We start from the raw sequence: 14,877 nt of genomic DNA on the forward strand, positions 1-14,877 counted from the left end.
GATCTATTTACTGGCATCTTTGAATGGGAAGTAGTTTTTAAAGAAAATCATCTTTTTTTTTTTAATTCTCACCTGAGAATGGATATGTTTTTACTGATTTTTAGTGAGGAAGGAAGAGAGAGAAGGAAACAAACGTTGATGTGAGAGAGAGACATCCTTTATTGCCTCCCCTATATGCCTCAACTAGGTATCAAACAGTAACCTAGGTGTGTGCGCTGCCAGAAAATCAAACCCGAAAGCTTTTGGTGTACAGGACAAAGCTCCAACCAACAGAGCCACTTGGCCAGGGCTAAAGAAAACTACCTTAATTTTGTTTATTTAAGGAACATATAAAGAATGACTATATAGAAAATAGTTGTGTGTTTTGTTTTTTCAATTACAGTCTCAGTTTTATTGTTTACGACTCATTTTACTACATTTAATATTAATAGACTATGGGCTCCAAGAGGGGAGATACTTTTGCTGTTTTATTTGCTCTCTGTGCATAAACTCCTAAACAGTGTCATAAACACTATGCAATGAGTGTTTGTTGAATGAGTGATGAAGATATACAGAGTATTTAATTATAAAAAGTAACTCAGAGGCAAATGTGAATCTTACCAAATAACTTGATGATATAACAATATTTCTAATCCTGTTTTGCAGGGACTTTAGAATTGCACTTAAATTATCGATGTCCATAATACCCTGACGTTTGAAGAAACCTGGGATTAAAAATGTTTAAAATGCAAATCTGCACATTTTTAAATGATGCTCAAAGTGTCTTAGAATATTAACATTATTTAATTATTCTTAATTTTAAAAAGTCAAAAATCTAGTTAAATTTATTATATTACATATTGATACCTAATTGAGAAAATATTATAACCCAGTATGAAATGTGAATTTCTAATTACAATGCCAGATTGGCTATTGGATTTTCACACATGTAATTCTCTTCAACTAAGTGGGACTAGTGCTGAGAAAAGTAGAACAAAATAAGCTAATATCTCGATGGGAGTTTTATGCACTTAAGTAGGGTATGTTTTCTGAAGGCAATTTCTTAAACTTTTTTGAGAATTACTAATACACAGATATATATATAAAGACTAAGAACAACATGACTATGGTCACAAAACCATTATGAGTTCTATATAATCTTATATAATAATGTAAGGCTTAAATGAGAAACTCTGAATACTGTTTTACTAACAAAATTTTCAACAAAATTCCCATGATTAAATGGGCTTTATTATTTTGATACTTTATTTCAATCTACATAATATGCGTTTTTCTGTCATTTCAGAACAACATTTAGTTGAAAACTAGATGATAAGCAGCAGAACATAATGTTTGCTTTGGAACAGCTCAGCTCCTTGGTCTATTGGTCTAAATTCTTTAATTTTAAATAAAATCAAAATTTGAAATTCAATTGGAAGCACGTCACACTCAAAAAAAACAAAACAAAAACAACACTCATAAAAGAAAATGAGTTGTGAAGTTGGAATTGATCCTAAGTTACATACTATTGAAGGCTTGTTTAGAAAAGGGTCACCAAACATTTTTAAGGCTTGATGCTTTCAGCAAATCTCTTGTTATTTACAGAGAATTAAAAAGCACAAATTTATTTTCTTAAAAAGTTTCTTCAATTCTTCAAATAGTTATAAGAAATGCCAAAGACTTGCCTGAGTTAACAAGTACACAGGTAATCTATAGTACAGCAGTGTCAGCTAATAATATTTGGTCCCCAAATATGCTGTTGGTGGGATCTGAGTAACTGTACAAATGTATGAAGTACAAATTTTAGCAATTCTTACAGTTTTGAGTGAGCTAAAAGAGCTGTCTTATTAATTGAAATAACTGGAGAGACAAAAAAGTGACTGACTCAAAAAAAAATGGAAATTTGTATTCTATGTGTTAATTGAGCTTCCAGAAGAATAACACTATTTTATTTTTTTAATTGTGTGCAATTTTCTCTAAAATAAAGAATACATAGTAATTGTAGCAATTCAAAATGTAGAAGAAGGAAAAAATTACCTCTAGCCTGGTTACTTAGAGATAACCATTATTAACATGGTTTTCCCATTCTTTGTTCTGTAAAAAATTTTAAACATTAGCTGTAATCATGTAAACATGTTAGCAATATGAACTACATTATTTTAAATGTCTATTTTTCTGATCATAAAAGTAATGTAGAGAATTTGAAATATACAGATAAAGCTGTCAATCTTAAAAATAAATATTATACATTTGCTAGCTATAAATATATTTTGAGTACTTGCTCTTAGTCCAGAAATTGTACATGTGATTAATTTTAGTATAATTTAATGCACCTTGGACAAGTGAGTACTTTAAAGATTGCATTAAAATACAGTAATTCTTTTAGAAAATAATTAATATACCAGTGAACAAAGCTGTACCAGAGACAAAGTGACTGAGAAGCCAGCCTTGAGGAGGATACATGATTAAGGTAGCTGGAGGATTTTCACAAAACACTGTGCGCTATTATAACCAAGTGCTGTAAAGGTGTGGTGATTTCAAGAACGGAGAAGTTGAACTTGACACAGAACTATTGGATACCAGTTCATGTTTTGCCAACTCTTAATCCATAAACTAATGAAATGCTCTATGTTTTTCAAACCTTTCCTGTCTCTTAGTTTGATTTCAAAGAGAGATTTTGAACTGAGAGTCAAAGTCAGGCATGCAGAAGTTCTCATGTGTATTTAACAATCATTAGTCAGCAATCTACTATAAACAGGGTGACCACTGACCACTTGCATTTATAGTGACACTGGGTCCTTTTAAGAATACAAAGGTAAATTATATATGCTTTAGTGCTGGCCTCAAATATCTTACATTCTAGCTGAAGGTATAAAACATGAGTAAAAAATGCATAATACAAGACATAAACATCAATTTTATTCTTTATTATTATAGATCTATGAGAATTGCCTATAAATATTGAGACAATGCATATTTGGTCTACTGAATATTTACATATAGAATACATGACCTATATGAAATCATTTTGAAAAGTTTAAAAACACTGTACAGCATGTGTACTAGACTGGTCACATATCACACATTTCAGTGTCTAACCTATAAGAGCCACAATGGTATAAACCAAGGAATGAACCTAAAGGACTACCATCAAGGCAGTTCTTTGCTCTTCTCATATTCTTACTTGTCTTTTTAAAAGTATTAATTTCACTGAAACAATTATATATTCACATCTTAAATTTCAACTTTTTCATATTAAAAGATGAAATCAAATATCTCCTCTTCAGATCACATGAGTATCTCTTGCTTTGGCCTTTTAAAGGAAAGCTGTATTTGTTGCTTTAATACTCTGTCAATGATGGGTAGCAATTGATTACGCTACTATTTGTTTGATGGTTAAGTATATATTTTATATTGGGCATCTGAGAAGAGAATTATGGGCAATTTCAAACTTTATTTTTAGGTATAATTCCCATTTTATTTTTGAAAGCAAATGTTATGCATTTTTTAAAACTCCTACCCCTGACCCAAAATTTATTTTCCATTAAAGATGTTTCTTTAAGACATTTATATTTGTGTACATAGTTTTAAAATTCAAATTAGTCTTCAGTAACTTTCTCTTTGAAGTGAGTTAAATCATATAAGTGGGCGCTTGGGAAATCTACACGGTGATGTTATCTTGACCAACAAAACATCTATATATTCATTTTTTATTCCTCTCTGTTTGAAAACTAACTGTAGTAATGAATTATTTTTAATTCATAAAATAAATAATTTCATTTGAACTTATCCAAAGGATAATATGACTTTGAAAAGGCATATCAGATTTTTTCTGTGTCAAACACATACTTGAAACTCATGACACCTCCTAATATATGCCTTATTACTAAAACACAGTACTAGCACCTGATGAAAGAAGCATATCGGTACTTTTCAAGAAGCCCTTCTTTTGCTTTACAGGAGACATACAAAACAGAAGTGTCAACAAAACACTCTAACTTGTGTTTATTTCAGTCAGAGGCTTAGTTAAGGGTTGTACAAAGAATTTCTGGTAGAGTCATATATAACTAGAAAGCAAAATAATTGGTTCTAGGCCCAAATGAAGCTACAGTGCCTCTAACTTCATTCCAGAGCCTTATGGACAAGTGATGTCCAATAGAAATAGAATGTGAACCACATATGTAACTCTAAATGCTATAGTAGCCACATTAAAAAAGGTAGGAAAAAAAGGTAAAATTGATTTTAATGATATATTTTATTTAACCCTATATATTCCAAAGTACTATTATTTTATTGTCACCAATATAAAAATTATCTGTATTGTCTTCTAAATCCAGAGTGTATTTTATACTTACAGCACTGTTAGTTCAGAATAGCCACTTTCAGGTGTTCACTAACCACATGTGGTTGGTTAGTGACTACTTAATTGGAAATCTAGAGAATCTCTACAGAATAGCAAAAGCTCAACCACAGCAGTCTTGGGCACATGGTCTATAAGTCTACAGAGACATGCACATGAGATGTTAAAGGTCGGTCCTCCTTTTCTTTCAGGAAGTTTGACACAGCTATGTACACATTTGACAATGTAAAGACATTACAAGGAAAAGACGTTTTATTACCTGGTAATATTTCTAGTAGCTAATTTTTATTGAGCCTTTACCTTATATGTAACACTCTACCACTCTATTAAGTCACTGAATCCTTACAATAGTCCTGTGAAATAGAGTATGTTGTTAGCCCCACATTATAGAAGATGCCTAGTTGGAAGACCTCATGGAAGAGTGGAATTAATTGTTGCAGATGTGGTTTCTAACAAAGGAGAAGAAGTAATGCTCCCATAATAATAGTATACTATTTTTAAAACATAATGATCATGTAAATTGCCTCTTCCATATACAGTTGATTGATTTTAGGGACCACTTCCTGCCCAAAAAGTACAAATATTCTTTAAAGCTACTAAGGTTTATTTTAATGCCATATTCTGCATGTCATAATAACACAAGATTTAGGAAATTTGGATGAAAATGGAGAGACTCAAATCACACACAACACTTTTTATTTTTTATAAACCACCCAGTCCATGGTATTTCCCTTTTTTTTATTGTTGAGAGAAAATGAAGGACATCTGTAATACTCTCAACACAACACACTTTTAATAAAAATATAGTATATGTCAATAAATACAGAAAAATATTCACAATAAAATACCTCCTGTCTATAAACAAATAAGAAATCAATGTTGAATCAAAAAGGCCAATAATTTGAAGATGGATTGCATAGTATTGTAATGTGAGTAAAGAATAAGGATGCTTTCATGAAGCCAGCTTTCCCCCAATTATCAATCTAAACATAAGAACCACTTGTACAAACTATCCTACTAATGTATCAATTCCTGAAACAAGGGTATAAGAAATAATATGATAAGCTAAAGCTAATCAAAATAATGCACCTATATTTTCTAATTATTGGCTATTTGGATATATGCTTATTATATGACTACAGAAATATCCTCACCCCTCTGATTTTTATCCGTTTAACTTATACTTATTATTCAAATCCTCAAGCATTCCTTGACCATTCACCACCATCACTGTCTTTATTTTATGCTCTCCAATTACCATTCATATTGCCTTTGACCTACTTGTCATAGTTACAGTTTTACACTTAAGTATATAATTATTTGATTGGTGTCTATGTCTACCATTAGATAAGTTTCATAAATGCAAGAACCATATCAGTTTTTGCTCAACATTTTATCTGCTAAAATAGGGCCTAATACATAGTAGGTACTCAATAAATAATTGTTGAATAAGTTAATAAAATGTGCTCAGGATTTTATAAAAATAAATTCTATTAACTCTGAAAATAATCCTATTACTTTTACTTTTCATTCATTAAAAAAAAGAATCAAATTAAGTGAGTAAAGAACTCATAGCTAATAATAATGAGAATTGAACTCTAGTACTTTGATTCTCTTAATCACTTTTCAAAACACCAACCTTGTTTTTTTCCCCCTTGTTTTTTTATTATTGTTGACAATATTACAGATGAGCCTCATTCCCCATCCCCTTTGCTGCACTCCATGCATCCCCTGCCCTACCCAAGGCCTTCACCATACAATTGCCTGTGTCCATGGGCTATGCATAAATGCATATAAATTCTTTGGTTAATCCCTTCACATCCCCCCACCTCCATTGCCTCTGAGATTCATCAGTCTGTTCCATGAATCCATGCCTCTGGACATATTTTGCTCATCAGTTTATTTTGTGCATTAGATGTAAGTGAGATCATGTGATACTTGTCTTTCTTTGAGTGGCTTATTTTGCTTAGCATAATAATCTCCAGGAACATCCACGCTGTCAAAAAGGGTAAGAGATCCTTCTTTTTTATAGCTGCATAGTATTCCATTGTGTAAATATGCCATGCCTTTTTTAACCATTCATCTACTGATAGGCACTTGGGCTGTTTCCAGATCTTATCTATTGTAAATAGTGCTGCTATGAACATAGGGGTGCGTGTATTCTTTTTGATTGATGATTTAGGATTCTTAGCACATATTCCTAGAACTGGGATCACTGGCTCAAAAGGAAGTTCTATATTTAATTTTTTGAGGAAACTCCATACTATTTTCCATAGAAGCTGTACCAGTCTGCATTCCCACCAGCAGTGTACTGGGGTAATCTTTTCTCCACATCCTTGTCAATAGTTGCTTGTTTATTTATTGATGGTAGCCATTCTGGAAGGTGGGAGGTGATACCTTATGTAGTTTTATTTTATTTTTTAAAATTTCCCTTCATTGTTGAAAGTATTACAGATGTCCCCTTTTTTTCCCATTGACCCCTTCTACCCTGCACCCACTCCCCACCCCAGGCCTTCACCATAATATTGTCTGTGTCCACAGGTTATGCATTTATGCATATAAACTCTTTGGTCAAATCTCTGCCTCACCACCCACCCACCGCCACCTTCCATCTGAGATTTGTCAGTCTGTTCCATGCTTCTATGTCACTGGATCTATTTTGCTCATCAGTTTATTTTGTGCTTTAGATTCCACATATAAGTGAAATCATGTGATATTTTTCTCACATAGTGTAATTTTCACCCATACATCTCCTAGGGCAAGAGAAACAAAGGAAAAAATAAACATATGGGACTACATCAAACTAAAAAGCTTCTGCCCAGCAAAAGAAATCAGCCTCAAAATACAAAGGAATCCCACAGTGTGGGACAACATATTTGCCAATGATAATGGGCTAATTTCCAAAATATACAAAAAACTCATACAACTCAACAAGAGGAAGACAAATAACCCAATTTAAAATGAATTAAGGACCTGAATAGACGCTTCTCCAAAGAGGACATACAGATGGTCAAGAGACATATGAAAAAATGTTCAAACTCACTAATCATCAGAGAGATGCAAGTTAAAACCACAATGAGGCATCTCTTCACACCTATCAGAATGGCTACCATCAACAAATCAACAAATGACACATGCTGACAAGAATGTGGAGAAAGTGGAACCCTAATACACTGCTGGTGGGAATGTAGACTGGTGCACCCACCATGGAAAGCAGTATGCAGGTTCCTCAAAACATTGAAAATGGAACTGCCTTTTGATTCAGTTATCCCACTTCTAGGAACATATCCTAAAAAACCCAAAACACTTATCAGGAAGAACTTATGTCACCCTATGTTCATAGCAGCACAATTTACGATAGCTAAGATCTGGAAACAGCCCAAGTGCCCATCAGCAGATGAGTGGATAAAAAAGCTGTGGTACATTTACACCATGGGATACTATGCAGCTATAAAGAAGGATCTCTTACCATTTGGGACACCATGGATGGACTTGGAGAATATCATGCTAAGCAAAATAAACCAGGCAGAGAAAGACAAATATCACATAACTTCATGTAGTTTTAATCTGCATCTCTCTGATGATTAATTACTATGAGCATTTTTCCATATGTCTATTGGCCATCTGTATGAATGGCTTCCTTTTGATGAGTTGTATGAATTCTTCATGTATTTCCAAAATTAACCCATGCTTTTCATTTTTTCCTCTAGTCTGATCACTGTAGCTAGGACTTCCACTACTACGATGAATAAAGGTGGTGAAAGTGGACATCCCTGTCTTGTTCCTGATCTTAAGGGAAATACTTTTAGTTTTTGCCCATTGAGTATGATGTTGGCTGAGGGTCTATCATATATGGTCTTTATTGTGTTGAGGTACGATCCCTTTATTCCTACTTTGCGAGAGTATTTATCACAAATAGCTGCTGGATTTTGTCGAATGCTTTATTTGTCTATTGATATGATCATATCACTTTTGTCCTTCATTTTGTTTATGTGATGTATCACATTTATTGATTTGTGAATATTGTACCAGTGTTGTATCCCCAGAATAAATCCCACTTGGTCATAGTCTATGATCTTTTTAATGTATCACTGATCTGGTTTGCTAATATTTTGTTGAGGCTTTTAGTATCTATATTCACTAGGGATATTGGCCTCTAATATTCTTTCTTTGTAGTGTCTTTATCTGGTTTGGAATTAGGATAATGGGTGCCTTGTAAAAAGAGTTCAGAAGTCTTCCTTTCTATTGAATTTTTGGAAAACTTTTAAGAGGATAGGTTAGTTCTCTGAATGTTTGGTAAAAATCCCCTGTAAAGCCTATTCCAGGACATTTTTTTTGCTGGGAGTTTTTAAATTACTACTTCAATTTTATTAGTTGTTATCTCTCTATTTAGGTTTTCTGATTCTTCCTGATTCACCTTTGGAAGATTGTATGTTTTTAGGAAGTTCTTCACTTCTCCCAGGTTGTCCAATTTGTTGGCATATAGTTGTTCATAGTATGTTCTATGAATACAATCCTTTGTATTTCTGTGGTGTCAGCTGTTACTTTGCCTCTTTCATTTCTGATTTTATTTATTTGGGTCCTCTCTCTTTGTTTTTTGAATAGGGCTAAAGATTCATCAATTTTGTTTATCTTTTCAAAGAACCAGCTATTGGTTTCTTTGACTGATCTTTTATTTCTTTTCTCCTTTCTTTTCTTTTCTTTTCTTTTTTCTTTTCTTTTTTCTTTTCTTTTTTTTAGTCTATATATCATTTATTTCCTCTCTGACCTTGATTGTTTCCATCCTTCTGTTTATTATGGGCTTTTCTTGTTTTTCTCTTTCTAGTCCTTTTAGTTGAAGGGTTAGATCATTTGTTTGAGATTTTTCTTGTTTCTTGAGGTAAGCCTGTACTCCTATGAACTTCCCTTTCAGCACTGCTTTTGCTGTGTCCCACACACTTTGGGTTGTTGTGTGTTCATTTTCATTTTTTCCAGGAAGTTTTTTATTTCTTCCTTCATCTCATTAGTAACCTATTCATTGTTTAATAACATGCTATTTAGCCTCCATGTGTTTGAATATTTTTGAGTTTTTTTTTATTACAGTTGAATTCTAGTTTAATGCCCTTGTGATCTTAGAAGATGCTTAATATGATTTCAATGTTCTTGAATGTGTAGGCTTGCCCTGTGCCCTAACGTGTGGTCTATCTTTCAGAATGTTTCCATGTGCAGTTCAGAAGAATTTATATTCTGCTTTGGGATGAAATGTTCTCTATATATTGATTAAATTAATCTGATCTTGTGTGTTGTTTAAGGTCACTGTTTTCTCGTTGGTTTTTTGTCTGGAAGATCTCTCCAGTGTTGAGACTGGGGTGTTAAAGTCTCCTACTATGACTATTGCTGTCAATCTTTCTTTTAACATCCACCAAGAGTGTGTATATATATATATATATATATATATACTGGGTGCATATATGTTTACAAGGCTTCTTCTTGTTGGGTCAGTCCCTTTAGTATTATGTAGTGACTTTCTTTGTCTCTTGTTCTGGCCTTTGTTCTGAAATCTATTTTGTCAGATATAAGTATTGCTACCCCAACTTTTTGTTTTGTGTCCATTTGCATGGAATTTTTTTTCCAATCCCTTCACTTTTATCCTGTGTGAGTCTTTTGTTCTGAGGTGGGTCTCTTGTAGATAATACATTTACATATATGTCATGTTTTCTTACCCATTTGGCTACTCTATGTCTTTTGATTGGAATATTTAATACATTTATATTTATGGTTATTATTGATAGGTACTTATTTATTGCCCTTTTTTATTCTTTATGTCTATGTTCCTCTCTGTTTCTTCTTCTTCTTACAAGAATCCCTTTAGCATTTCTTACAGTGCTGGCTTGATGGTAATAAACTCTTTTAGCCTTTTTTTTGTCCAGGAAGCTTTTTATTTCACCTTCGATTTTGAATGATAGCCTTGGCTTCATATCCTTGCTTTTTATTAATTTGAGTTCTTCATGCCATTCCCTTCTGGCCTATAGTGTTTCTGTTTTGAAATCAGCTGACAACCTTATGGGAGCTCCCTTGTAGTTAAATGACTGTCTCCCTCTTGCTGCCCTTAAATTTCTCTCTTTGTCTTTAACATTTGCCATTTTTATTGAGAGGTGCCTTGGTGGGGATCTCTTTGGATTCATGTTGATTGGGATTCTCTGTGCTTCCTGAATGTGTGTTACTTTTTCCTTCACCAGGTTAAGGAACTTTTCTGTCATAATTTTTTCAAACAGGTTGCTTACTTTCTTCTCCCTCTGAATTCCTATGATGTGGATATTGTTCCATTTCATGTTGTCCCCAAGTTTGCTTAAATTGTCCTCATGCTTTTTAAAGTATTTTTTTCTTTTGCTCCTCTGATTGAGTGATTTTTTTTCTACCTTGTCTTCTAACTGACTGATTTGATCCTCTGCTTCTACCCTACTGTTAATTCCTTCCAGTGTATTCTTTATTTCAACTATGTCATTCTTCATTTCCCATTGTTTGTTTTTCATGATTTCTATGCCCTTTTTCATACCATTGAGCATTCTAAAAACCATCACTTTATACTTTGTTTCTGATCAATTGCTTGTCTCCATTTTATTTAGCTCTCTGGAGTTTCCTCCTGTTCTTTCTTTTAGGGCCAATTTCTTTGTTTCTTCATGTTTGTTGTTTCTTTCTTTGTATTGAATAAGACCTACATGCCTCCCAGTCTCAGTGAAGTAACCTTCTTGTGGGAACCAGCGATATAATATCCTTGATCTTCTGAGCTGGATGCTCTAGGAATGTCCTTCATATGGGTTATGTGGGCCCTCCTGTTGTATTTGGATCTTGATTGCTTTTGTCCTGTTCATGGGTGGACTCAGTCTTCAGGCTTGCTGACTGTGAGGTTCGACACTAACCACATTGTGCCAACTGTTATACCAATGCTTTGGATCTGCTATGTCTGGAGCTCACTGGGTTTTGCTCTGATGTTGTTGAATCTGGTCCCTTGGTGTGTTCCTCCCAGGCCTCCTGGGAGGTTTGCTGGAGCAAGCCAATGTGAGTCACTGTCTCTGCCTGGTCCTTGGCAACCTGAATGAAGTACTGCAGGGTGGAGCCCCAAGTAATCAAGTGGGGCCTCCTTAACTCAGAGCCTGCATCTGCTTTGGGTCTTGCACCTTGAATGTTCGTGTTCTGAACTGCTCTCCCTTCCCCCATAGAAGTGGGCTTTCCACTGGTATCTGAGTCTTGACCAGGATGGTTTAAGCAGACTTGCATTGGGAATGGTGCCTGTTGCTTATAGGAGGTGGGGAAAGCTTTTCCACTCCTTTCAATGCCTCAGCTCCTCCTGGCTTGCTGGCACCCTCTCACCACTACCTCAAGCAAGAGGGAATTAAACAAATAAAAAAATCAACCCCAGTCAGCACTCAAATCTTTCATTGCAGCCAGCCTCTGATGGTGGGCCCTCTGTCCAGTCTCCAACCACGCCAAATGTCCAAGTTCCTGGTACCCCTAGATCCAGTCACAGGGATGAAGATTTCCAGCCTAGAACTGTTCCTCCTTGCTTCTGGTTGCTGCAGGGTGGGCAGAAACAGCTGTTCCACCATTCCACAGGTTGAGGAATGGGCATTTCCCCTGCACTGAAGATAATCAGTACCAATCCTCTTTCCCAGACCCCACTAACCTGTCCTGGTCCAGCTATCCACCAAGTCTTTCTGAAAATAAATGGTCCCTCAGATTCACTGCTGGTCGTGCAGATAAGACCCCTCTGCTGGCCCCAAGTTTTGCCACGTGGCCCCTCCAGCATACAAAGATCAGGGCAAACTTCCCAGGCTGGATGATGGCACTGCACCTGCGTGTTCCTATTTCTGTGCTGCCCCTGCCACCTCTTGCCTCTCCGCTCCCTGGGCACTCCTGGCTCTGTTGCTGAGCTGCAACTTTCTCAGTCTCTGTCTAGCTCATTATTCCAGCAGCCTCATGTGGTCAGGTAGGCTATAACCCTTCCCCAGCAAATACTGCACTCCTCAGACCCTGGCTTCTGGCAGGTGCCAGCGGCAAAGCTGGGGAGGATCCTTAGCCTTGTTTTTTAATTTGTTTCGATGCTTCACAACCCAAGTATTATTTATCGATTCAATGTCTTAAAATTGTTGTCCTTTCTTTTTCTGCACAGTCTTTGCCTACGTCAGACTATTTTATCTTCTAAAATATAAATATGCCATCATATTTCTAACTAAAAATCTTCAATGGTTGTCCGATACCTAAGAGTAACAGTCAAAACTTCTGGGCATAACAAACGAGGTCCTCCATAACCTAGGCTTTGTCTATGTACCATTGCAACCTCAACTCCAATCAACCTCCCAAATCATCTTTGCCTTAAAATATTGAGTAGTCCCCAGTATTTTGTCCTTTTTAACATTTGCCTGTCTTTATGTACTCTTTTCCTTCTACCCAGAAACCCTTCTTCACTTTCTCTGCCCAGTGATCCAGGACCCAATTAAAAGAAGGATCTTAAGCACTGGGTCCAGGGGAACTTCGCTTTTTGCAGCCACTCCCTCCTCCTCTTTGATGAGATGTACAAGTTGACCCCAGGCCTGATGGAGGCCCTGTGACCTTTCATGGGCTCCTCCTGGGTGTGTCCAGGACCAACTACAGAAAAGCCATCTTCCTCTTCACCAGCAACACTGGTGATGAGCAGACCAAACAGATCATGCTGGAGGCATGGCACAACCACTGGGACTGCAAGGAGATCAGTCTACAGAAACTAAAGCCAGTCATCTCCCAGGCTGTGCTGGACAACCCACACCATGGCTTTTGGTGCTCATGCATCTCATGGATGTTCCGGTCCCCTTTCTACCAGTCCAGTGGCACCATATGGGGCACTGTGCACTCAAGGAGCTGACCCAACTGGGCCTGGAGCCAGGGGATAAGGTTATCCAGGCAGTGCTGGACAGCATCAATTCCTCCATGAGGACTAGAAGCTCTTTTCATACAATGGCTGCAAGACTGTGGTTTCCTCAACTTCCTTCTTCCTCTCTAGGTGGGATCCTCGTCTTCCTCTACCTGGGTACAACATGTAGGATACCCCTGGGGCCTCTGCCATAGGAACACTGTCCTAAGCCTCAGTCTTTTACCCTTGGTCCCACACCCTATATCCCAGTATTATAAAGCCAAGCTGAAATTTTTCAGTCTCCATGAATGGAGGGACTCAAGCTGCCACTTGGGCCTGAATTTTAAAGTTTTTAATTTTGTAAAAGAAGAGAACAAATATAATAAACAGCCATGGGGCCAGAAAAAAAAGAAAAAGAAAATATACTCCTTAAAATCTTCCCTGACAAGCCAGGCTGACTCTGAATCACTCCCTCCTCTCCTCCAAGTCTTCACAGCACTGCTAACTCTGACACAGCATGAATATCTTGTATACTGAATGCTGGGAAAATATTTCCATCAACTTTTTCCCCCCCAACAATTTAGTGAAAGTGACTGCTTCATAGTTGTGAAACCTAGTGAGAGAACAAACACAGATTTTCAAATTTTATCTTTACAATTCAAGTTATAGCAATGAGAACATTACAGGAATGTTTATTCAGTTATAGAGCAGAGTTTTTGCCTATGACCATGACAGTTCTGGACACTGTAGTAAGAAGAAGGAGTGGATAATCCATGGACCATGTGAAATTTCAAGAAGTAGAAGAAAGCTTTTCTTACAAAATATATAGGGTGTCCCCCAAAATATATATACACACTTTGAATAATTATAAAGGTAGTGTTTATTAAAGTACATTTCATTTTCGGAATTGAGCTATCAGCTGTTGAAGTGTATATATATATATTTGGGACACCCTGTATAAATTAATTAAAATAATAACCCTTAATTTTATTATTAATATTACAATTAATTTCTAAAGATTGAGCACATACATAAGAAAGCCACTCCAGAAAATTTAAAAAAATTTTTTTTAATTCTCACCCAGGGATATATTTTTATTGATTTTCAGTAAGAGAGGAAAGAAGAGAGACAGAGAAACATTGATGTCGGGGAGAAACATCAATTGGTTGCTTCCTGTAAATGCCCCAATTGGGGATTGAACCTGCAACTGAGGTATGTCCACTGACCGGAAATCAAACCAACAACCTTTTGGTGTACAGGATGAAGCTCCAACTAATTGAGTCATGTGACCAGAGTTCCAGGAAATTTTTATAAAATCTGTGGGACAGCAAATATGTGGAAGGCATTAAAATTTGGCAGTACCAGTTGAATGTTCTTGGCTTTTTACCAAGAAGTTGTTTTATACATCCTAATTTTTTGCCTTCCTTAACAAAATAGGCTGCCCCACTATAAGAAAAGAAAAATTACATAATAAAACTATATCTGGTCAGGTTTTTACCATAAATTTTCTTTTCTGTTCTCACCTGCATATATCGCTATACAAACAATACAAATTAGGAAAAAATATATTTAGTGGTAGAGCCACAAAGAAGCATGCAGATAAAATTTTATGTAGAATTTTTTTTCCTTATTATCTGTATTAGCACATATTTTAATAAGTGGGAAATAGTTT

General features: G+C 35.7%; 1 protein-coding gene and 1 pseudogene across 1 annotated transcript in view; one reads left to right on the forward strand and one right to left on the reverse strand.

The window, feature by feature from the left end:
* FOXP2 (forkhead box P2) overlaps window positions 1-14,877 on the reverse strand; it is a 643,835-nt gene that overhangs the window by 252,690 nt on the left and 376,268 nt on the right. The gene's annotated exons all lie outside the window — the stretch shown is intronic.
* Window positions 12,889-13,395, forward strand: LOC107530688 (torsin-2A pseudogene; annotated as a pseudogene).

The sequence above is a fragment of the Miniopterus natalensis genome, chromosome 10, assembly GCF_054644295.1.
Source record: "Miniopterus natalensis isolate mMinNat1 chromosome 10, mMinNat1.hap1, whole genome shotgun sequence".
NCBI classification, from domain to species: domain Eukaryota; kingdom Metazoa; phylum Chordata; class Mammalia; order Chiroptera; family Miniopteridae; genus Miniopterus; species Miniopterus natalensis.